This window comes from Bombina bombina, chromosome 7 (genome assembly GCF_027579735.1).
Source record: "Bombina bombina isolate aBomBom1 chromosome 7, aBomBom1.pri, whole genome shotgun sequence".
Taxonomy (NCBI): domain Eukaryota; kingdom Metazoa; phylum Chordata; class Amphibia; order Anura; family Bombinatoridae; genus Bombina; species Bombina bombina.
In genome coordinates, this window is record NC_069505.1 from 545,116,371 (window position 1) to 545,141,685 (window position 25,315).

General features: G+C 38.0%; 1 long non-coding RNA gene across 1 annotated transcript; it reads right to left on the reverse strand.

Moving 5' to 3' along the window:
• Positions 1 to 3,823: 3,823 nt before the first annotated feature.
• Positions 3,824 to 11,783, reverse strand: LOC128636064 (uncharacterized). The gene is made up of 3 exons (XR_008398653.1): positions 11,651 to 11,783; positions 6,805 to 6,944; positions 3,824 to 3,920 (listed from the first exon to the last, which is right to left on the reverse strand). It is a non-coding gene; the product is annotated as an uncharacterized LOC128636064 (long non-coding RNA).
• Between the last annotated feature and the right edge of the window lie 13,532 nt (positions 11,784 to 25,315).

Here is a 25,315-nt window from a genome sequence, read left to right on the forward strand (position 1 = left end):
TTCTTTTAAGAGTGCCCAATAAATCCCTAATCTAAAATAAATAAAAAAAATAAAATAATAAAAAGCCTAAGTCTAACCCCCAGATAGGTACTCACGGTTCCTGAAGTCCGGCAGAGAAGGTCCTGTTCCAGGCGGTGAAGTCTTCTTCCAAACGGCCGACCTCTTCCTTCTTCATCCAGGACAAAGCCAGTGCGGCGCGGAGATGAGCGCAGAGCAGGACTGGCGACCGCGGAGCCATAGAGCGTGGAGGATCCTCTTCGTACAATCGCAGCTGTATACTGAATAGTGAATTCAAGATACGCGTTTAAATATGGCGTCCCTTGCAGTCCTAGTGGCTAACTGGATTCTTCAAATTCAAATCAGCCAATAGGATGAGAGCTACTGAAATCCTATTGGCTGATTTGAACAGTAGCTCTCATCCTATTGACTGATTTGAATTTGAAGAATCAAATCAGCCAATAGGAATGCAAGGAACGCCATATTTAAACACGTGCCTTGAATTCAATATTCAGTGTACGGCCGCGATCGTACGAAGAGAAGGAAGAGGTCCCCGCTTGGAAGATGTCGGACGCTTGGAAGAAGACTTCACCGCCTGGAACAGGACCTTCTCCGCCGAACTTTAAAAACTGTGAGTACCTATCTGGGAGTTAGACTTAGGCTTTTTTTTATTTTTGGGGGGGTTTGTTTTTTTTAGATTTATTGGGAACCCTTAAGGGCAGTAAAAGAGCTGAATGCCCTTTTAAGGGCAATGCCCATTTAGGGGCAATGGGTAGTTTAGGATTTTTTAATGTTAGGTTTATTTATTTTGGGGGGTTTGGTGGGTGGTGGGATTTACTGTTAGGGGGGACTTAGAATTTTTTTAAATGCAAAAGAGCTGTTTAACTTAGGGCAATGCCCTACAAAAAGCCCTTTTAAGGGCTATTGGTAGTTTAGCATTAGATGAGGGGGTGTTTTTATTTTTTTTTGGGGGGGGGGGTATTTTCAGAGGGATTAGGTTTATTTTTTTATTTTGGATAATTTAATAATGTTTATTATTTTCTATAATGTTAGACTTTTTTATTTTTGGTAATTTTAGATTAATTTATTTTAATTTAATCTTAGATTTATTTTTCTAAATACTGTTAGGATTTATTATTTTAATTATAATTTAGTATTTTATTATTTATATTTATAAATTTAGTGGGTGTTAGGTTAGGGGGCTTAGTAATTAAATTAGTTATTTGCGTTGTGGTGGTTTGGCGGTTTAGGGGTTAATAGGTTTATTAGGAATATTGCGTTGTGTGGGTTTGGTGGTTTAGGGGTTAATAGTTTTATTAGGATTATTGCCTTGTGTGGGTTTGGCGGTTTAGGGGTTAATAGATTTATAAGGTTTGTTGCGAAGTGGGTTAATGGCGGATTAGGGGTTAATAGTTTTAATAGGTACTTTGCGAGGTGGGTTAATAGCGGATTAGGGGTTAATACATTTATAAGGTAGTTTGCGATGTTGGGGTTGGTGGATTTAGGGGTTAATACTTTTACTAGGTAGATTGCGATGTGGGTGAAGGACGGATTAGGGGTTAATAGTTTAATTAGGCATATTGCGTTGTGGGGGGTTGTCGGTTTAGCGGTTAATACATTTATTATTAGTTGCGATGTGGGGGGATTGCGGAAATGGGGGTTTTATGTGTCGGATCTATTTTTGGGAGGCGTGTTAGACTTTTACAGGAGATTTGATTTTTTTTTTTTATTTTCTTAGGCGCCGGCAGTTTCTAAAGTGCCGTAGTCACTGGCGACTCCAGAAATTTGTATTTACGCTCATTTCTGGACATCGCTAGTTTATCCGACTTACGGCAGTTTATGAACTGCCAGCGCGGTATATGTGATTCACCGATGTGCGATGTGTTTCGAAACATTCGCCCATGCCTACTGGGGTCATAAGAGCAGAAATTACTGCTTGATTTACAAGTCTGGAAATAACAAAGCACAATGTTTTTGGTTATGTCTCTCCGTGTCCAGATACTTCTAAGCAAACATTCTGGTACAAAGATGGTTTCTACACTTGAGTGATTTTCAGAGAATTATAGCACATTAGTGTTCTTAGCTTATTTGCAGTCCTGGGTATCTACCATTTTTAAATGCTTAAAAGAATATTAAAGTGTAAAAAGACAATTTATCTTTCAATACATTTTCTTCTTTTGCTATATTTTTAATTTCTTGAAAATGATAAAGCACATAGTGTAAGGGCACTGCTGTTATACCCCTGTACTGCTCCATGACAATATTGTGCAGGGATTGGAGCATACTTATGTATGCCTGCTCCTGATTGGCTAACCTGCTGTACCTTCATTTGAAATGGCACATGAGCACTACTTTGATTTTGTATTTTACCCTGTTTTCAAGGGATAAACATAAAGGGCCAGATTACTTTTGTGAAATCGATATTTGCACTCTACTGAGTAATACCAGCGCACGCTAATGTGCACTGGTATTACAAGGTGACAGCAATCGTTCGCATTGCTGGTAAACATTGCTCTCATGAGAGAGTGCTTCTATAGGCTCATGGGAGCCTCATTCTTATGACGGTATGAGAACCTAGCTTAGCGAAGAGGTAAGTCGCACAGAAATGGCAGCAAATTGTAAATATATATGTATATGATTATATACATATATATGTATGTGTTAATATGTATATATAGAAACATTAACACATACATATATATGTATATAAGCATATACATATATATTTACTGGGAACACACAGTTCCCATAGACCGCAATGTAAAGGCACTTTTCAGTGCCGTTATTTTCTAACACCCCATACCCGCCAACTTTACCCTCAAAATACTGCTTAGTGCAGTTATTTTATAAAAAAAATAAAAATGCTGCTATCTTTATTTTTTTAATAAAATACACTACACTATATTTTGAGGGCATTTGGGGCACATTTATAAAATTAACCAGAGATCTGATCTCTAGTTAATTTTATAAGCACTAACTGCTACCGCAAGCTTGCGGTAGCAATAACCAGACACTAATTTATTGCTTTGCGGGCACGCGATAAATTAGCGTTCCCAAAATACATTCAAACTTCCCTTTAACCCAACTATGATGCCCACTTGTTTAACAGTCTAATACATCTAAAGCTCTGGCATAATTGTATGGATATGATAGCTGATATTAGATATTTTTGATTCCTTTATATTGTTAACATTGTTCACTTTTACCAGAAGGTTATTCCATGTACTCACTACAGATTGTAATTTACCTGATGTGCTGACAGTCTGGCAATTCTCAATAATGCTCTTGTACTGGTCTTTATGTTGCTTGAGATATTGCCACTCTTCAATAGAGAAATACACAGCAACACTGTCATATCTGACTGGCATCTGGAACAGAGAAAATGCCTGTAAATATATTTATATTCACCAAGTTCTGGAAACAATTTCAGACCTCCCACGTCTCTATCTGAGAGGGACAGTCCCGATTTCTGAGCTCTGTCCCTCTGACTCAGCTATTTGTAGAATTTCTCTTAGCCCCACCCATACACCAACCTGACTTGACCCCAAACCAACAAGACACGCCCACAAACCAACCAGCCACGCCCATGATCCAACCCACTATCCACCAAATTACATCAAAATAAGGCAAAATAAATAATTAAAATACACTGCAAAGTTGTTTCATTAGGCATAGCTAAACATTTTTTTAATAAAAGTCTCAAGTTGTTTACCGTCTCTTTAAGGCTATAAAAATGATTAAAAAACCGTACTCACCTCTCCATTCATCAGGTGAATTATATTTGAGGCATGGTTCACAATTGTATTGATAATTAAGGATTTGTTGTCAGTTTTCTCCCACGCAAACACAGCAGATGGCGGCCCATAAACGCTTTTAGCCACAAATGGACTGTGCTCATCTTTTATCTTCACTACAATATAACTCTGAAAGTTTAGAATTATATTAGAGATCAAGGAAACACACACATTACAGTTCCCTCCCTAGTAATTACAAACAGAATATGATATTTAACCCCTTCATTACCGGGACTTTCAGAGAGAAACTGGTCCAAAATACCTGAGAATTTTTAGCATTTTTGCTATCACTCCATTTATACAGAAATAAAGCCTTGTTTTTTTTTTATTTACCTGTCAAAACTATATGTATGTTTTAAAGGGCCAGTAAACCCACAAAATAATGTAATATAACTCTGCACATAGTGCAGAATTATATAACATCAGCTTAGCACCAGCTTTCTACCTTAAAGGATTTCAGAGAAATATTCCTACGAAAATTACTTTTACAGTACGCCGCTCCTGGCTCTACTGAGCGGGTCTGTTTGTTTTCCCTAAGCGCATCGGCATAGGGAATGTAATTTTAAACAACTTTCCAATTTACTTTTATCACACATTTTGCTTAGTTCTCTTGGTATTCTTAGTTGAAAGCTAAACCTAGGAGGTTCATATGCTAATTTATTAGACCTTGAAGACTGCCTCTAATCTGAATGCATTTTGACCACTAGAGGGCATTAGTTCATGTGTTTCATATAGATAACATTGAGCTCATGCACGTGAAGTTACCTTGGAGACAGCACTGATTGGCTAAAATGCAATTCTGTCAAAAGAACTGAAATAAGGGGGCAGTTTGCAGAGGCATAGATACAAGGTAATTACAGAGGTAAAAACTGTATTAATATAATATTGCTAGTTATGCAAAACTGGGGAATGGGTAATAAATGGATTATCTTTCTTTTTAAACAACAAAATATCTGGTGTTTACTGACCCTTTAACAGAGAGTGCTGGAGCTTCCTGAAGCTAGGACGTATATATATGTGGTGCGGTACGATAGCCAAAGTAAAACGTATACAGTATATACGTTCATTTGGGTGAAGGGGTTAAAGGGACAGTTTAGTCAAAATTAAATTGTAAGGATTCAGATAGGGCTTGCTATTTTAAACAACTTTCCAATTTTCTTTTATCATTACATTTGTTTTGTTCTCTTGGTATTCTTTGTTGAAAGCTAAACCTAGGTAGGATCATAAGCTAATTACTAAGCCCTTGAAGGCTGCCTCTTATATCAGTGCATTTTAACAGTTTTTCACAGCTAGACAGCGCTAAATCATGTGTGCCATATAGAAAACATTGTGCTCACTCCCGTGGAGTTACTTATGAGAGGGCACTGATTGGCTAAAATGCAAGTCTGTCAAAAGAAATGAGATAAGGGGCCCCTCTGCAGAGGCTAAGAGACAAGGTAATCACAGAGGGAAAAAGTATATTAATATAACTGTGTTGGTTATGCAAAACTGGGGAATGGGTAATAAAGGGATTATCTATCTTTTTAAATAATAAAAAATCTGGAGTAGACTGTCCCTTTAAGTAATACAATGTAAATGTTCTATTGTTCTCTTGAAATATTGAGCATTGGTTTACAAACAGATATAAGATAAGGAAGCAAGTGTGGGCCAGATTACAAGTGGAGCGCAAAATATCGCTTCAGCTAAAGCGATATTTGCGCTCCAATGTGTAATACCAGCGGCATGCTAATGTGCGCTGGTATTACAAGTTTACAGCACTGTGAATGTGAGCTCGCATTCACATTGCTGGGAAGCATTGCGCTCACGAGAGCGCGCTTCCATAGGGTCTTATGGGAGTCTCATTCTGATGCCATCACAGACGGCATCAGAACATCGCACAGCAAAGAGGTAAGTAGCGCAGCAATGGGCAGCAGTTAGTAAATATATATGTACAGTATATGATTATATACATATATATTTATGTGCTAATATATGTGTATATACACACATTAACTATGTATTTAAGCATATACTGTACACATAAATTTACTGGGAACACACAGTTCACATAGACTGCAATGCAAAGGCACTTTTTCAGTGACATTTTATTCTAACACCCCACTCCCATCAACTTTAAAGCCCCAAAACTGCCTAGTGCTAGTTTGCGGTAGCAATAACCAGCCACTTGTAATGGCTGGTTAATTATCGCGCTCGTTTGCAGGAGCGGGATAATTTAGCGCTCCACTTGTAATTTTGTCCTGTGTGTACACAAAGTGATAACATAATGAGATCTGATATTGCCTGCAATGGTCATCAAAATAATATAAATATTGTTGTGAGAACAAAAAGTTAAAATAAAAAATAAACAAAACTTTATTTCACATTTCTGGGTTCCAACGTTCTAGACTTCCTTGAGCAACGCTGCCTGTCAATTACCCCGAATGAACGTACGTCAGGAAGAGTAAGAAGCAGCGTGCGTAAGAGTGAGCCTGCACCGTAAGGTCTCCAATGCAGCATCCTCTGCTTAAAGGGACATTAAACATTAAATAAATGCTAGATAGAATGATGCAGTCAAAGAAAAGATTAGTCTGAGAATAACAAGTAGATGTATTTTTAAAGCTTCAATAGTTGTTTAAATATTGACAAAATAAGTATAAAGTTTTAGTGTCTATAAAACAAGGGGATCTGCCATGTTGTAACTTAGGTTCCCTTCTCTGCTGTGGCCAATTAGGAACAGGTATAAATAGGTCACTAGAGTGTGCAGCCAATAGCTGTGTGGAATATAACAGTGTTCTGCACTTCCATTTCTAACAGGAACTGAAATGCTCACAATTTCAGAATGGAATTACAAGAAAAAGGGGGACAAAATAAATAATGAAAGTGTATTGCAGAGTGTTTTATTTATATATATACAGTATATATACACACTTTATAATTTTATATTATCATCTCAAAGTGTTTAATGTCCCTTGGAAGGATTTTATGTGCTTTTCAAATTCTTCCGCCTGATTTTATGCAATTTCATATAACTCACCTCTCCAGTAAGTAGGTAGACTATCTCAAAAGCGTGTTTTATGACCGTCTCCATTATCCGTCTTGCTTCCCCCATTATTGATAAGATAAATTATACCGGACTAGAACCTCAGTAATGTTCATCTGGTCCGACAGCAGAATCTATAATAAAAACAAACATTATAAAGGGCTGAGTTGAAACTGAGCCATAGGGGGCGATTTATCAAACTGAGGTGGACAGGGGCGCACATATGCGCCCCTGTCCGCCGCAGCTCGCCTCTGGCGGGCTGAATTCTCCTGGCAGAATTCAGCATTGCACACGAGCGCTTTTTTGCGCTCGTGTGCAATCCCACCTCCTACCCGCGCACAGCCAATCATGCGCGGACAGGGGCTGTCAATCTCCCCGGTCGGACTAGACCGCGGAGACTGAATTTTGCCAATTTAGGGGTGGCGAAAGATTAGGTAAGCAGCGGTCTGATGACCACTGCTTGTTAAATACGGCGTGCAGGTTCTCTTGTGAGAAACTGCAGCCGTAAAGGGTCGAAAGGCTTGCAAAGCCTTTGATAAATCGACCCCATAATATTGTACATTCTGTTTCATAAGATGAAGTTTAAAGGATCAAAACATTAAAATTGCTTATCTATCTACTGATAAACACATAATGAAAAGATAATGCAACAACATGTACATTGAAGTTAAAATGAACAGTAGATTTTTTGATAAATTTCAAAGTTTCCTTCTATTTTCCTGCCCCATGTCATGTGAAATTCACTAGCCAATCACAGATGCCTATATGTATATGAGCTTATAACTTTTTCATATGCTCAATAAAACTGTGCACACTCCTACAATAATGAGCAGCTAGCTCTTAACAGATAAATGTTTCTGTCAGGTTTCATCAATTAAAGAAACAATTTCTACTAGTTTATAAAATGTGATGAAGCCACATGCACTCTCTTGAGTGTATCTAGATATGCTCTTAACAAAGGATACTGATACCAAGAGAATGAAGTATATCTGATACCAGAAAATAATTGGATTTTTTAATTGTATGCTCTATTTGAATCATGAAAGTTTAGTTTAGACTTTTGTGCTGCTTTAAGAGAACTCTTCTACTATGATTTAAGGGGGTTAAATACATAGTCAAAGTTCTGCTCCTGTGCCACTCCAGATGATGATACAGCCTCTGAGCCAATCAGAAGCAGTCATACATCCATCTGCTCCTGTCACTGGATGTATCCTCATCTGGAACAAAATAGAATAGGGTGTGTCCTTTTGAAGAAGTTAAACACTTTGTAAAACAGAGGGAATTTGTTCAAATGCCAAATTATCTAACTTTTTTTTAATTATTTTTTTTAACCTACAATTATTATTATTATAACTTATTTGTAGAGCGCCAACAGCAGCACTACTAAATTGTCCCTTTAAAGCGTAAAGCATATACAGGTCAATTAAAAAGAGCATTAGTTCTGAGATTAATTGAACTTAATTGAATTAATATGAAACTTACTTATCCCACTTATCCCAAAAAATAAATATGTATCCATATAGATAATTTACAGCTATTAGCTGTTCCTTTAATTTTTTTAAACTGATTATTTTTTAGTTTTTCTTCTATCTAACCTAAATATTTTGCTTTTAAGACTACATCTGAAACCCGTATACAACATAATTTAAAGGTAAAGTGTCATTAACCCCTTAACAACAGCTTGCTTACCCAGTACTTTGGCTGTCTCTAGCGCTTACTGTCAATATGGGGTTAAACTTTGAAATACAGTCACCTGCTATTCAAAATCGAAAAATCATAACAGTTGTATGATCTCATGTACGCCATACTTTGCTGGGCGCATAAATTGTGGCAGGAAAACAAATATGCGCCTTCCTTTTTTTTATGGCTCTTACAAGTTAAAAAAAAAAAAAAAAAAAACACTATAGAATTATTTCCCCATCTGTTTGTTGGGATAAAAAGAGCGGCGTGTGTTATATGGGCCGCATTCGGCAAACGCTCAGAGCCAGCGCTGGGCACATTTGCTCCAGCGATGACGTGGTGCTAGGAGATGTCACAAGTAAGGGAGCTTAGAAAAAACGTTTGCATGTGCAAAGGGATCTGCTGCACAATAATGGAGTACTGTACTCCTATATAATTCATATGTGAGACACTTCTATTTGCTTGCAATATTTCTAATACCTTTAAAGTATTCCAGTACTCCATTATTGTGCAGCATATCCCTTTGCGCATGCAAACGTTTATTATAAGCTCCCTTACTTGTAAAAGTATTATTAAATTTACAACACTTATTTATATATATATATATATATATATATATATATATACACACACACACACACACACGTGTTGATCGTGGAGGCTGCCATGTTTACAAGCGTCTGAGCTTTCTCTTAAAAGTCCCAGCTTTACCAGCACGCTGGAAATGCTGGGACTTGCGTCATCAGAGCATTGAGCGAACGCCCAGCGCCTCGCTTTGAAGTCTTCACAAAACAGTTTGCGGAACGCGGCTATAGTAACAATTCCTTATCTGAGCACCCTGTAACAAATACATATACAATGAAAGGAAGCAATTTCACATATATTTTTTTTTTTATATAACATATCTGAATATATTACTAAATACAAACTATATTATGATTTACAAGTCAAGATACAATAATTTTTATGGTTTTCACGCAAAATATACAACCAGGATTCTCATATGTAGCACTGAGTGTCCTTTTTGAGAGCAATATGCCTCTATTCACATGAATTATGGGTTTGCGTATTCTGCTGCATTTCTTTGTGAATAAGGGATACTAAACCCACATTTTTTTCTTTAATGATTTAGATAGAAAATGCAATTTTAAGCAACTTTCTAATTTACTCCTACCATCAATTTGTCTTTGCTCTCTTGCTATCTTTATTTAAAAAGCAAGAATGTAAAGCTTAGGTGCCAGCCAATTTTTGGTTCAGAACCTGGGTTACGCTTGCTTATTGGTGGCTAAATGTAGCCACCATTAAGGGGTCAATTTATCAAAGGCTTTCGGCAGCCTTTGAGCCCCTACGACTGCAGGTTCTCACAAGAGAACCTGCTCACTGTATTTAACGAGCTGCAGTCATGAGAGCGCTGCTTTCCTAACCTTTCGCCACCTATTCAATCTCCGCAGTCTAGTCCGACCGGGGAGATTGACAGCTCTTCCCTGCACATGATTGGCTGTGCACGGGCAGGATTGCACGAAAGCGCAAAATAGCGCTCATGTGCAATGGTAAATTTCTCCAGGGAAATTCGCCCCGCCAGAGGCGATCTGCGGCATACAGGGGCGCGTATATGCGCCTCTATCCGCCTCAGCTTGATAAATCTAGCCCTAACAAGTGCTATCTAGGGTGCTGAACCTAAAATGGTCCACCTCCTAAGCTTTACATCCCTGCTTCTTTTTTTTAAATAAAGATTGCAAGAGAATGAAGAAAACATTTGGGTTTACTATCCTTTTAAATACAAATGAAAATGTGGTGTATCTGTTTAAATCTAGCTATATCATTTTTTTTATTATTTTGACTCTACCAACCCTGCAAAACAACAACTCAGAATGTAATTCCATGTATATTAATTAACTACTCAAAGTAAACAACATCTTTGGACCTTTATTTATTTTGCTCGCTATTTCTATAAGTTAAATTACATGAAACTCTAAATTTTTATTTAATGATTTAGAAAGAGAATAACATTTTTAAAAATGTTCCAATTTTGTTATGTTGTCAAATTTGCTTAGTTCTCATTGTATTCTTTGTTAAAAAAAGATACCTAGGTAGCCTGGATAACTACATGGCAGGAAAGAGTGCTATTTCATGGTTCTTAAAAAAAAAACGCTGCCATATAATGCTGCAGACATGTGCCGCTCCTGAGATTACATTCCTGCTTTTTCAACAAAGGGTACCAAGACAACAAAGACAATTTGTTAATAGAAATAAATTAAAAAGCTGCTTAAAATTACATGCTCTTATCTGAATCATGGGGTTTTGTGTCCCTTTAAGTCTCAAATATTTGCTATTTTCTAGTGTCCCAAAGATTTTAGCATTCATCTTGATCCTGCAACATTCTAGACAGTAGTTGCTTGATCAGTTCATGAGATCATTTATATCTGTCCCTAATTCTCCACAGCAAACAATATAAAATAAAAATACACAAGTCATTTTTGCTAAGAAAATCAGTTTGAAAAAAAATAAATAATAATTTTTTTTATATATATATATATTTATAACATATTTGATGCACCTATAGCATAGACCTTGGAGAGATGATTCTCAATGGAGGAAATAATCTTGCTGTTATAATACAATCTTTTGCTTAGTGAATAAAATCTGTCACTGTTATCCAGTTGTTTCCATTGCTAAATCTGTGTTTTCAATATAATAATATCAATATCTAACAGTGGCTTTGATTCACAATGAAAGACCTCTCTAAGGATTCAAATCTATTTCTATTCTGTGGATGTGATTCACAAAGATTTGGAAATCTCCCTTACACTTTAGTGAATCAGCTCCACAGTATAACATATTCATTGGACATATGTGGCTCAGCAGACTGAGTTAACTAGTGTGTATATATATATATATATATATATATATATATATATATATATATATATATATATATATATATATATATATATATATATATATATATATATATATATATATATATATATTTACCATTGTGTTATTTATGCAGTGTCACTGCAGAGGGTGAATAATACCATTTATTTACATACACAATGATACAATGTACTTCCTGTATATGATGCTCATATGTATTTCAGTGTGTATTTACCATTATCAGGTTTAACACATATCTTCTGGGTGTAAACCAGGCTCCTACCTAATTGCAGAGATGCAGCCCCAGACCCCAGGGCGATAAATCCTGGTCACTTGCCCTTTAATTGATCGTATTCCAGGACTTGCAGGCCCGTTGCTTGTGCCAAATGCTGACTAAGAGCAGGACTACAATTCCCATCAGGCTATTCAACATCACATGACTGGCAGCGACCAATCGCTGATAAAGATGTTTGTGTGGGTTGGTAAAGTTCTGATTCTGACAGAGAACATGGACCAGTCTAGTTTTCATCAAATTAGCTTTTTTTATGTTGCTCTAGATTGTTAATTGTTTGTTAATATGGTTATTTAAAAATATATAACAAATGTAGTTTATAATCTAAATATGTGTGTGTGTGTTGATAGATTAGAGATAGATAGATAGAGATAGATAGATAGATAGATAGATAGATAGATAGATAGATAGATAGATAGATAGATAGATAGATAGATGATAGATAGATAGATAGATAGATAGATAGATGATAGATAGATAGATAGATGATAGATAGATAGATGATAGATGATATAGATAGATGATAGAGAGATAGACTGATTGATAGATATACAGACAGACGGATAGATTAGATAATAGAGATAGATGATGATGATAAATTGATATATGGATAGATGAAATATATATAGATGATAGATTAGATAGATATATATATCTATATATAAACCATGTATCTCCTACCTTTGCAATATTATACCTATATAACGCAGGGAATCTCTTTGCACCCTATAAACTATTGATAATAATAACTGCAAATAATAATATATATTATACTACATATATATATATAGAGAGAGAGAGAGAGAGAATAAATATAAACATATATATATATAGATATAGATATGTATATATATATATATATATATATATATATATATATATATATATATATATATATATATATATATATATATATATATATATATATATATATATATATATATATATATATATATATATATATATATATATACATACAAACATCTATCTATTGGGATGCTGAACCCAATTTTTTTTCTTTCATGATTCAGATAGAGCATGCCATTTTAAGCAATTTTCTAATTTACTCCTATTATCAAATTGTCTTCGTTCTCTTGGTATCTTTATTTGAAAAAGCAGGAATGTAAGTTTACAAGCCGTCCCATTTTTGGTTCAGCACCCTGGATAACGCTTGCTGATTGGTGGGTACATTTAGCCACCAATCAGCAAGCTGTACCCAGGTGCTGAAGCAAAGATGGGCCGGCTCACAAGCTTACATTCCTGCTTTTTCAAATAAAGATACCAAGAGAAAGAAAAAAAATTGGGTACAGTATCCCTTTAACAAAATTTAAAAAAACAAAACAAAACATTAAAAAGCCTATATCAGCACTCACTGGATTTATATAGCAAAACTTTGCAAACATTTGCATTTCTTATGTGACATTTCGGAGAATAGCACACACGCACTATTCATTGTCAGTAATATATTTGTAAGAGCAGCAATGCTCTAGAAATGCTTTTCAACAAAGGATACCAAGAAAACAAAGCAAATTTGATCATAGAAGTAAATTGTAAACTTGTTTAAAATTGCATGTTCGTGGTATTTTAATTATGACCTTACTGTCACTTTAATGTTAGGAAGTATCTATTAAAAAAAATAGAACCTTTTGTTTCCCTTTAAATTTGTGTAGTATACAGCAAACATAATTGTCATTGGAAATAAAGACTCCAATAATGATAAACATGGACGGGTAACAGCTGCTTGGCAATGGGATGGTACTCAGAATTGATGACGGATATTGTGAGACATTAAATAAAATGTTATTCTTTTTCAATGTTTTTTTTAAGGATTTTATTGATGAAAAAACACAACAGTGAGTGAGAAGACAGGGAGTTTGTTATAGAAATGAGGATTTAGTTAGTGGGCATTTCACCTAGGTTTACATATTGGAGGGGCACTGGGATAAATAAGAATATCCTGGGTGCATGCCCGGGCCAAAAATGGCTGTAAAAATTGGTAGCTCTGCTGAACTATTTACAGTCCGTTGTGTATCTGTTTGATGTCACGCCATCCAGCTTAAATTTTTACTATACTAAATAGGGGACACTCTACTGGATTAGGCAATACCTTTCTCTTTATATTTCAGAGCTATCCAGACCGGGCCGTTGAGGACTTTGGCGGCCCTAGCTATATCTTGCTGTTAAAGCTCTAATGGAGGAGCGTGAGGAGTAATTTTGTAACAGAATTGACCGAATCCTTTTGCAGCAGCCCGCAACATCTTCAGTGCCTAACTCAGGTCTACACAGTGAAATGCTATAGAATGATGTGAGACTTCCTACTTCCCAAAGATTGAACCTCACAAATTGCCCAGTTGTGAAGGGCAATGAGCAGCTAGTGCGAAATCTCTCCGCTACTGACCTCTCTACCATGGCCTCAGGGAAGCATGACCCGGAGCTGTCTGAATACGCTGTGATAGTTTGCAGCTCCTCAAATATCCACTGACAGCTCCCAGTTGTGCGTGTTTCATAGAGCTCCTTGCTAGATGGGCGATTGTGGAGCACTGGACCGGAATCGATCCTGTTGACTGCCAGGGGGATGTGGCTGGCCTCCCCAGGTGGGAGACGGGGCCTCCTGGCTTAAGTTTTTCTAAAGATGTTAGCGGCCCAGCTTGGGGGAAGGGCCGCCAGCTCACCGGCGGGATCTGCTGTGTGGAGAGCTATCGTTGTTTGTTCAGCTACTCTAGTCCCTCAGAAGCTGGGAGCTATATTCTAGGGACACTGGAATTTGGTGAAAATGGCACATACGCTAGCACTGTGAGTATGGAGGTCCGATCTGGTATTGGATAACTTTGGGCACTTCGTTCAGCCCTCAAATAAGGACTATCTTCCTGTGTCCACTTCGACTCTCTTATGTGTACGAATGATGACCATTAGGTCTGATATGCTTCGCAAAGGGTCATTTAGATACTTTTGGACTGTGATATAGATTATTGCTCTACAAGCATAGATTATTCAAGTTCTACATCTCCATTGGACCCTATCTGGGGACTTTTGCTTCCTTTCTGGGCTACCACCTGTGTTGAAGTGCACTATGCTTGTTTGTCAAGTTTTATTACATTACCTAATAGGGTCCACTTGCTAGTGCACTCTATGATACCAAATCTAGCATTGCTATGTCCTGCTATAGTAGAATTGAACCTGTTTCTTTTATTTTTCTGCAATGTATTTCTTTGTCAAGTTTTTGGTAAATAGAAGTTAAGTCATTATATTGCAAGTGCATATTTTCTAACTCAGCAATCTATACTACGTCCATACTGCCTCATAGGCATATATCTCCCTGCTGTATTACTTGTCTGATTATTTACTGATCATGGATACTGTAGATACTTCACAGTTGAGGCAAGCAGAAAGCCTGTGTGTTCTATATATGCAGCCAATAATAATTTTAAAGTTTTCCTGTCCCTCTGTAGTTCAGATGTTTGACACTGCTTAAGACAGAGACATAGCATATTCTTATTTTACCTGCTTTAGCAGGTCTATAGACCTTACCCATGGGATGGTTGCTCCCAGATATTCCTATCCTCCCTATACTAAATTTGAGAGAAAAATTGTACCGTATTCTTTCTGAGAGTTTGGTGTGTCTGGTTGTACCAATGTAACCTTCTAAGCTTGTTTTATATCTGGGTGTATAGTTTTAGCGGTCCAAAAGTGGCCGTACAAGTAAAATATTATCCCTCTTAATACGGTGCCATAATGTGTCTTCAAGTCCAAAAGTGTCTTCAATTAGTGTGGGGGATCTCTCTTCCATAATTGTTATCTTACTATCTATAGTTCTATAACTTTTATAACTGTTACATATATTAAGTGAAGGCGCAGGTTCAAGAGTGGCTTGCGTCGCCTAAAAAACCCTCAGTTTAGAGAGCTATACATTTTTGGGGTTCATAAGTGGCCTTGGATGTTAATTAGGGTGAAAAAGAGGGGTGTCCCTAGGTTTGCTTTTAAATATTTGAAGAGTAGGTTATTCTGTACTGTGACTGGTTAATGTGTTTGTAAACTCCTACTGTTTTTATTCTACGTCGATGAAGTCATATTTCTGTACATGCAATATCATCTTCTTGACCTTTAAGCTTGGTATGCTACATGAGCAAACTGTATGTTTTTGTATTTTCTTAAACCCAAAGAAAAAAAGAAAAAAAAAAGAATATATACATATATGTGTGAGTTTTAATTCATTTATATTTATACTAGAGTTAAAGCCCGTGTACATGGGCCAAAATGTGTAAGAAAAGAAATATACCTCTTAGGAGGCATATCCCTCTCCCTCTATCCTTCTATCCCTCTATCTCTATCCTTCTATCTATCTATCCCTCTATCTCTCTCCCTCTATCCCTCATCTATCTCTATCCTTCTTTCCCTCTAGCTCTATCCCTCTATCCATCTATCCTTCTATCTCTCTCCCTCTATCTCTATCCTTCTATTTCTCTCCCTCTATCCCTCTATCTCTCTCCCTCTATCTCTCTCCCTCTATCCCTCTATCTCTCTCCCTCTATCCCACATCTATCTCTATCCTTCTATCCCTCTATCTCTATCCATCTATCCCTCTCTCTCCCTCTATCCCTCATCTATCTCTATCCTTCTATCCCTCTATCCATCTATCCTTCTATCTCTCTCCCTCTATCTCTATCCTTCTATTTCTCTCCCTTTATCTCTCTCCCTCTATCTCTCTCCCTCTATCCCTCTATCTCTCTCCCTCTATACCTCTATCTCTCTCCCTCTATCTCTCTCCCTCTATCCCTCTATCTCTATCCCTCTATCTCTCTCCCTCTATCTCTCTCCCAATCTCAGTCTATCTCTATCCCTCTATCTCTCTCCCTCTATCTGTATCCCTCTATCCATCTATCCCTCTATCTCTCTCCCTCTATCCCTCATCTATCTCTATCCTTCTATCCCTCTATCTCTATCCATCTATCCTTCTATCTCTCTCCCTCTATCTCTATCCTTCTATTTCTCTCCCTCTATCCCTCTATCTCTCTCCCTCTATCTCTCTCCCTCTATCCCTCTATCTCTCTCCCTCTTTACCTCTATCTCTCTCCCTCTATCTCTCTCCCTCTATCCCTCTATCTCTATCCCTCTATATCTCTCCCTCTATCTCTCTCCCTCTCTCCCTCTATCTCTATCCCTCTATCTCTCTCCCTCTATCTCTCTCCCTCTATCCCTCTATCTCTATCCATCTATCACTCTATCTCTATCCATCTATCCCTCTATCTCTATCCATCTATCCATCTATCCCTCTATCCATCTATCCCTCTATCTCTATCCCTATCCCTCTATCCCTATCTCTCTATCCCTATCCCTCTATCCCTATCCCTCTATCTCTATCCCTATCTCTCTATCCCTATCCCTATCCCTCTATCTCTATCCCTCTATCCCTATCCCTCTATCCCTATCTCTCTATCCCTATCCCTCTATCCCTATCCCTCTATCCCTATCCCTCTATCCCTATCCATTTGCCCCTATCCCTCTATCCATCTATCCCTATCCCTCTATCCCACGGGTGTCAAACACAAGGCCCGCGGGCCGAATCCGGCCCACCAGACCTCGTCATGTGGCCCGTGTAGCCGCCGCCGGCCGCCAGCCTTCACATACATATTTAACTTATGGAAAACTTCTGGCTGGTAGGAAGTGACTGGGTGAGAACAAGACACTGACCTCCTGCTCCCTCATCACTTCCTCCCAGCTTCCCTATGTATCTGCACGCGCGGGAAAAGGGCTAGCAGCAGAGACCAAAGAGGCAGCAGCAGGCACACAGCGAGGCTGGTAAGAAAAACATGTTTTTTTTAAATAATATGTCAGCAGGACAATTCTAAGTAAACAGCCGTTCTGAGGCTCTGTCTCTGCAGATTGTCTTATTCTGCTCTCAGCCTTCCCCAGGTAATAAATCAAATCTTTATCTCGGGAGTCTGCTCCTACACTTGTACTGTCTGTGACTGATTTGTAGTCTGCACAGATTTTATTAACCTTATCCCTGCCTGTTATGCTTGCATGCATGGGAAAACATATTCACACTGCATTATCATTAGTTTATTGCCCACCTAAATCAGAGCAGTAATAAAGTTTTTGTGTGTGTGTAAATGTGTGAATGTATGTTTGTGTGTGTAAGTATGTGTGTGTAAATATGTGTATGTGTGTTTGTGTGTAAATGTGTGTTTGTGTGTAAATGTGTGAATGTATGTTTGTGTGTAAATCTGTGAATGTATGTTTGTGTGTAAATCTGTGAATGTATGTTTGTGTGTGTGTGTGTGTGTAAATGTGTGAATGTATGTTTGTGTGTGTGTAAATGTGTGAATGTATGTTTGTGTGTGTATCTGTGAATTTATATGTCTGTGTGTGTAAATATGTGTGTTTGTGTGTAAAGGTATGTTTGTGTGTGAAAATATGTGTATGTGTGTGTAAATGTGTGTGTGTGTGTTAATGTGACAGTGTGAATGTATGTTTTTTGTGTGTGTGTAAATGTGTGAATGTATGTTTCTGTGTGTGTGCGTACATATGTGTGTGAATGTGAAAAAGTTGTGAACTTTAACAACATTAGAAATAATTGTTCCTTCCTTGTGTCCTAATCTTAAAAAAGTCACATTATACCATGACCAAAAATTATTGTGGCTGAAAAACAGCCTAAAAACAAAGGGGGTGGGGGCAGCAGGCCCTTTGAGGGTGACCAAACTGCTGATGCGGCCCCCGATGAATTTGAGTTTGACACCCCTGCTCTATCCCTATCCCTCTATCTCTATCCCTATCACTCTATCCCTATCCCTCTATCTCTATCCTTCTATCTCTCTTTTGAGAATAGCACACACACTATTCATTGTCAGTAATATATTTGTAAGAGCAGCAATGCACTGCATATGCTTTTCAACAAAGGAAATCAAAGAAAACAAATTTAATCATAGAAGTAAACTGAAAAGTTGTTGTAAAATTGTATTCTCATGGTATTTTAATTATGACTTTACTGTCCCTTTAATGTTAGGAAGTATCTTTTAAAAAAATAGAACCTTTGTTTCCCTTTAAATTTGTGTACTATACAGCAAACATAATTGTCATTGGAAATAAAGACTCCAATAATGATAAACATGGACGGGTAACAGCTGCTTGGCAATGGGATTGTACTCAGAATTGATGACTGATATTGTGAGACATTAAATACAATTTTATTCTTTTTCAATGTTTTTTTTTAAGGATTTTATTGATGAAAAAACACAACAGTGAGTGAGAAGACAGGGAGTTTGTTATAGAAATGAGGATTTAGTTAGTGGGCATTTCACCTGGGTTTACATATTAGAGGGGCACTGGGATAAATAAGAATATCATTAGGAACATCATATATGTGTGATTTTTATTTCATTTATATATATATATATATATATATATATATATATATATATATATATATATATATATATATATATATATATATATATATACTAGAGTTACTTAAAGCCCATGTACAAGGGACAAAATGTGTATCTCTATCCCTCTTTCTATCTATTGCTATCTCTCTATCCCTCTATCTGCCTATCTCTCTATCCCTTTATCCCTATCCCTCTTTCCCTCTATTCCCATCTCTCTATCCCTCTATCTGCCTATCTCTCTATCCCTATCCCTTTATCCCTATCCATCTATCCCTCTATTCATCTATCCCTCTATCCCTATCCCTCTATCCATCTATCCCTCTATCCATCTATCCCTCTATGCCTATCCCTCTATCCATCTATCCCTATCCCTCTATCCATCTATCCCTTTATGCCTATCCCTATCCATCTATCCCTCTATCTCTATCCATCTATCTCTATCCCTCTATCTCTGTCCCTCTATCTCTATCCCCCTATCTCTATCCCCCTATCTCTATTCCTCTATCCCTATCCATCTATCCCTATCCATCTATCCCTCTATCTCTATCCATCTATCTCTATCCCTCTATCTCTATCCCTCTATCTCTATCCCCCTATCTCTATCCCCCTATCTCTATCCCTATCCCTCTATCCCTATCCATCTATCCCTCTATCTCTATCCATCTATCTCTATCCCTCTATCTCTGTCCATCTATCTCTATCCCCCTATCTCTATTCCTCTATCCCTATCCATCTATCCCTATCCATCTATCCCTCTATCTCTATCCATCTATCTCTATCCCTCTATCCCTCTATCTCTATCCCCCTATCCCTCTATCTCTATCCCTCTATCCCTATCCATCTACCCCTATCCCTCTATCCCTATCCCTCTATCCCTATCCATCTATCCCTCTATCCCTATCCATCTGCCCCTATCCCTCTATCCATCTATCCCTCTCCCTCTATCCCTATCCCTCTATCCCTATCCGTCTACCCCTATCCATATATTCCTATCCCTCTATCCCTATCCCTCTATCCCAACTCCTCTATCCCTATCCCTTTATCCCTATCCATCTATCCCTATCTATCTATCTATCTATCTATCTATCACAATCCCTATCCCTCTATCCCTATCCCTCTATCCATCTATCTCTATCCATTTATCTCTTACCCTATCCCTCTATCCCTATCCCTCTATCTCTATCCATCTATCTCTATCCCTATCCCTCTATTCCTATCCATCAATCCCTATCCATCTATCCCTCTATTTCTATCTCTCTATCCATCTATCCCTTTATCCATCTATCCCTATCCCTCTATCCCTATCCATTTATCCCTTTCCCTCTATCCCTATCCCTCTATCCCTATCCCTCTATCCCTATCCAAATACCAGGCAATTCTTCTCTGAACAAAAGAAACAACAACCCTTGTTGCTTCCCTTGTTCTGAGAAGAATTGCCTGGTATTTCGGCGCTGGACTGTCATTGGGCAGGATCAGACTGATATGCTACAGGATATTTTTTCTCTGTGAAGGGGCATAGTGTGCTAAAAGAACCTGCACCCTGAGTTGTAAATATAAATGAACAGGCATGGAAGTTATTCTAGATTTTGTTCTATCTCAGGAGTGCTTTTCTCTTTTCACATTTATGTAAATTACTCTTGGGTCTCCCTAAGAGTAATGGGTAAGCCAGACGTGGAGCCCGTGCACACATGCCCTTAGAGAGATACAACTGCAAATAAAAAAGGTTAAATATGAGCGCAGGTTGAATCACCAAACTCCTGATAGACCTAAAGGTCCCTTATATAGGTCAGAAGCTAGAAGTACAAAATAACAGAAAACAGGAGCGCTAAAAGCTGAAGGTGAATTAACTCTAAACGTGATTTATGGAATACGATAAAACCCAGTATTGCTAGTAGTATATCCTAGTGGAATAAAAGTGCTAATCAAAAACAAAATCTAAATTAGTCAGGTGCCATTCGCTAATGGTGTGTCTTTAATAAAAAAACAAAAACAAATGCAAAATTACTTCAAATTACCAGGTGTATCCCTTTAAATAGTGCACTAGTGTTCTTAGTAAGTTAAGATACTATGGTTAAAAAAGAAGACCAAATCTTACACATAAAAAAGGGGCTATGGAGTGATCGTCAGCTGGAAACAATGTCCATACTCTGTATCAAGCGTTCCTTACTTGCAGGCTTTTTCTCCCAGTTTCTTTTGAGTTCCAATGCGGCTGCAGGAAACAGTAGTGAGTGTCTCTACAAACGACAGGCTGCTCCTCCGTCTACGCGTTTCGTCCCGCCTATTGGGACTTTTTCAAGACCCAGAGATCAGCTAATCCTGTACGGTGGAATCCTCTCTTATGTATGCGCCCCTGACATACCTCTTACGTGTTGCGTAGTGGCGTAGTGGTTTGCTTGCTTACACACCCCTCTAGTAAGAATAATGTATCCAGGCACCAACAATGGAGGCTAAGGTTAAAATTTCAACCTTAGCCTCCATTGTTGGCGCCTGGATACATTATTCTTACTAGATTCACCCTAGGTGGCAGCTAGGTACCACCACTCCGGGCATATAAGGTTTAGTCGGCGCCGAGATATACATACACATTACACACCCCTCTGGTAGACCAATATATGCTCAGTACGTCAGAGCCTTTTTTCCATTGAATGTCCCTGTACTCATACTACAAAAATATTGCACAACGGTATTGCCTGAAACGATACTTGCATTAATATATATGAGAATCATAAATACTATCATATTAATGCCACAGTTATCATTACATAGTGTTTTTCAAGATGGTATAACAGTCGGTGTCATTCCTGTCTGCCTAGAGTTAGAGCGCTATACATAATAACATACTTCTTCATTCAAAGCTCATAAAATCAATGAACAACAATTTATATAATCTTATAATATATAAAAATTTCACCAATAAAGAAACTCTATTAATGAAAAAACAGTTATATACATATTAATAAAAATCATTGTAGGTTATTACCATAAAACAACACAGGCTATAAATAATATAATTTCATATAAATAAAAATACATAAATATCCAGAAAATTTCTAATAATCATTTATATTAAAAAAGTTGATATATAAAATCATTTTTAAAAAGTTGATATAAACACTCTTATTTTTATTAAAACATCCCTATCAAGAACCTCATCAAAATGTAATTAATGTGAAATGACAATTAATATTATCCTCTCTAAATCATAAATGCTTGTAAGTCAAGGTCAATATTTAATCCATTAGGGGTTAAGCTGCCTAGCTCTTGTATCCATTTAGTTTCTTTTTGTCTGAGAACAGTTAGTCTTTGGTGAGGATTAACACCTACTGGGACAGTTTCCAAGATACTAATTCTAAGGCTACGTGGGTCTTGATGATGGTATAATCTAAAATGTTCTGAGACACTATGGCCTAGATTTGGAGTTTGGCGGTAGATGGGCTGTTAACGCTCCGCGGGTTTTTTTCTGGCCGCACCATAAAATTAACTCTGGTATCGAGAGTTCAAAAAAATGCTGCGTTAGGCTCCAAAAAAGGAGCGTAGAGCATTTTTACCGCAAATGCAACTCTCGATACCAGAGTTGCTTACGGACGCGGCCAGCCTCAAAAACGTGCTTGTGCACGATTCTCCCATAGGAAACAATGGGGCTGTTTGAGCTGAAAAAAAACCTAACACCTGCAAAAAAGCCGCGTTCAGCTCCTAACGCAGCCCCATTGTTTCCTATGGGGAAACACTTCCTACGTCTGCACCTAACACTCTAACATGTACCCCGAGTCTAAACACCCCTAACCTTACACTTATTAACCCCTAATCTGCCGCCCCCGCTATCGCTGACCCCTGCATATTATTATTAACCCCTAATCTTCCGCTCCGTAAACCGCCGCAACTTACATTATCCCTATGTACCCCTAATCTGCTGCCCCTAACACCGCCGACCCCTATATTACATTTATTAACCCCTAACCTGCCCCCCACAACGTCGCCGCCAGCTACTTACAATAATTAACCCCTAATCTGCCGACCGCAAAGCGCCGCCACCTACGTTATCCTTATGTACCCCTAATCTGCTGCCCCTAACACCGCCGACCCCTATATTATATTTATTAACCCCTAATCTGCCCCCCTCAACGTCGCAGACACCTGCCTACACTTATTAACCCCTAATCTGCCGAGCGGACCGCACCGCTACTATAATAAAGTTATTAACCCCTAATCCGCCTCACTAACCCTATCATAAATAGTATTAACCCCTAATCTGCCCTCCCTAACATCGCCGACACCTAACTTCAATTATTAACCCCTAATCTGACGACCGGAGCTCACCGCTATTCTAATAAATGGATTAACCCCTAAAGCTATGTCTAACCCTAACACTAACACCCCCCTAACTTAAATATAATTTAAATCTAACGAAATTAATTAACTCTTATTAAATAACTTATTCCTATTTAAAGCTAAATACTTACCTGTAAAATAAATCCTAATATAGCTACAATATAAATTATAATTACATTGTAGCTATTTTAGGATTAATATTTATTTTACAGGTAACTTTGTAATTATTTTAACCAGGTACAATAGCTATTAAATAGTTAAGAACTATTTAATAGTTACCTAGTTAAAATAATAACAAAATTACCTGTAAAATAAGTCCTAACCTAAGTTATAATTAAACCTAACACTACCCTATCAATAAATTAATTAAATAAAATACCTACAATTACCTACAATAAAACCTAACACTACACTATCAATAAATAAATTAAATACAATAGCTACAAATAACTACAATTACATAAACTAACTAAAGTACAAAAAATAAAAAAGAACTAAGTTACAAAAAATAAAAAAATATTTACAAACATAAGAAAAATATTACAACAATTTTAAACTAATTACACCTACTCTAAGCCCCCTAAAAAAATAACAAACACCCCCAAAATAAAAAAATGCCCTACCCTATTCTAAATTAATAGAGTTAAAAGCTCTTTTACCTTACCAGCCCTGAACAGGGCCCTTTGCGGGGCATGCCCCAATAAAATCAGCTCTTTTGCCTGTAAAAAAAAACATACAATACCCCCCCCCAACATTACAACCCACCACCCACATACCCCTAATCTAACCCAAACCCCCCTTAAATAAACCTAACACTAGCCCCTGAAGATCTTCCTACCTTGTCTTCACCTCACCAGGTATCACCGATCCGTCCTGGCATCCGGTGCTGAAGAGGTCCAGAAGAGGCTCCAAAGTCTTCCTCCTATCCGGCAAGAAGAGGACATCCGGACCGGCAAACATCTTCTTCCAAGCGGCATCTTCAATCTTCTTCCATCCGGTGCGGAGCGGGTCCATCTTGAAGCAGCCGACGCGGATCCATCCTCTTCTTCCGGTGTCTCCCGACGAATGACGGTTCCTTTAAGGGACGTCATCCAAGATGGCGTCCCTCGAATTCCGATTGGCTGATAGGATTCTATCAGCCAATCGGAATTAAGGTAGGAATATTCTGATTGGCTGATGGAATCAGCCAATCAGAATCAAGTTCAATCCGATTGGCCGATCCAATCAGCCAATCAGATTGAGCTCGCATTCTATTGGCTGATCGGAACAGCCAATAGAATGCGAGCTCAATCTGATTGGCTGATTGGATCAGCCAATCGGATTGAACTTGATTCTGATTGGCTGATCCCATCAGCCAATCAGAATATTCCTACCTTAATTCCGATTGGCTGATAGAATCCTATCAGCCAATCGGAATTCGAGGGACGCCATCTTGGATGACGTCCCTTAAAGGAACCGTCATTCGTCGGGAGACACCGGAAGAAGAGGATGGATCCGCGTCGGCTGCTTCAAGATGGACCCGCTCCGCACCGGATGGAAGAAGATTGAAGATGCCGCTTGGAAGAAGATGTTTGCCGGTCCGGATGTCCTCTTCTTGCCGGATAGGAGGAAGACTTTGGAGCCTCTTCTGGACCTCTTCAGCACCGGATGCCAGGACGGATCGGTGAACCTGGATGGTGAAGACAAGGTAGGAAGATCTTCAGGGGCTAGTGTTAGGTTTATTTAAGGGGGGTTTGGGTTAGATTAGGGGTATGTGGGTGGTGGGTTGTAATGTTGGGGGGGGGGGGGGGGTATTGTATGTTTTTTTTTACAGGCAAAAGAGCTGATTTTATTGGGGCATGCCCCGCAAAGGGCCCTGTTCAGGGCTGGTAAGGTAAAAGAGCTTTTAACTCTATTAATTTAGAATAGGGTAGGGCATTTTTTTATTTTGGGGGTGTTTGTT